Here is a 1,586-nt window from a genome sequence, read left to right on the forward strand (position 1 = left end):
GAGAGAGAGAGAGAGAGAGAGAGAGAGAGAGAGAGAGAGAAGGGAAGGGAAATAATGAAGATACATTAATAAAGGAAAAGCCGAAAAAGGAAACAAGATTTAAAAAGCTAACTACAAAATAAAGGAAAATATGTACACAAAATTTGATAAAAGAATGGCAAAGATTAAAAAAATAAAATGCAAACAATACTGAAAAATAAGTGAAAGAAAGGAACTGGGCAAACTGGATCGGAGAGGCTTCTCTAGGCCTCCGGTGCTGGAGTCTGCACAGTCCGGAGTGGGGGCCATCGCTGCAATCTATCCTTTCCTTTCTGTTCCCACTGTATAGGTTGGTGGTGTACATGGATGGGCTTGTTAAGGGTATGTTGGGGGACCTTACACAAGCACTCTGTCCCTGCACTGGATCTCACCCTACTGTCCTTCTTTGCCTACTGAGAGCTGTTCCCAGCCCCAAAGAGCCAGTGGGCACAGGAGGTTCTCATTAGCTCCCTCCCAGTTGTATGTGTAGTGCAAATGTCCTCCCAGTGTGTCAGAGAGTGCAGAATAGAAAACAGAGCTCCACACTTGATGGGGCAGACTTCGGGGAATGGGACACTCTGCCTGCTTGGGCTCAGTGCCTTCAGACCCCATCCACCAGTAAACCATTCCACGAGAAGAGGCTGCAGAAACTTAGTGATCCGCTGGACCTGGTCTCGGAGCTTAGTGAGGAGGGCGAGGCCACCAGTCACCAAGCTGTTTACCACCAGAGCCCACTGCTGTCTAAACTTTTCTGTGTGTCCTTGTCCGACCCTTCCCTTCTCTGCCACAGCCTCTGGCTGTCTCCCACCCAGACCTTGGGGCAGGGTGTCCTCAGCCTCCCAGACTTTTTTGTTCCTTATATTCAGATCCTCAGAGCAGTTGTTTCAAACAAGTGTCCGCATCCATTTGAGAAGTTTCCTTGCCACGGCAGTCCAAGTTCTAGGGGGCGATGCAGCGGTTTTCTTCTGCAGTGACCGCCTGCCACGCAATCAGGCACAAGTCTCTGCTCTGGATTTAAGCGTGGGGAGCACTGAGGGCTTCTCCTGTGCCTAGGACTGGCAGCCCGTCCTCCCCAGGCTTACTGTATACTCATGACTGGGCTTCCCTCTAGGGTCCAGGCTGTACTGTTCCCTTTTCCTGGGCAGTCTCCATCTCCACGCCTTTTAGCTGCCCTGGTACCTGTTTCTTGACTCCCAACATTCCTCCTTTTTCTCTCCTTGGATTAAGTTTCTTCCTCATTACCCTGATTCTTCTCATTCATGGAGCCACATGGGAGAGAGTTCTGATCTGCCATCTTATCCCAGAACTCAAGGGCCCTTGGAATGCTGGCTCTGCTGGGCTTCGAGAGCTTAATTCCTCGCCTCTGGTTCAGGGACAGGGCTTCCAGAACACTGTGAATAGGGATTTCTGCCAACACGGTCTTCAGAGTCTTCTCCAGCACCGGACTCCAGGCTGGATAATTCTACCTAGTCAGTAGAGGAATTCTTGTAGGTTGATGCATGGCTGTATCAGCTCGCTCTTTCTCTCTTTTTTTCCCCTTCATTTATTATTTTTTTGTGGGGCTTTTG

Source organism: Nannospalax galili, unplaced genomic scaffold (assembly GCF_000622305.1).
Source record: "Nannospalax galili isolate Female #2095 unplaced genomic scaffold, S.galili_v1.0 scaffold1083, whole genome shotgun sequence".
In the NCBI taxonomy this organism is placed as follows: domain Eukaryota; kingdom Metazoa; phylum Chordata; class Mammalia; order Rodentia; family Spalacidae; genus Nannospalax; species Nannospalax galili.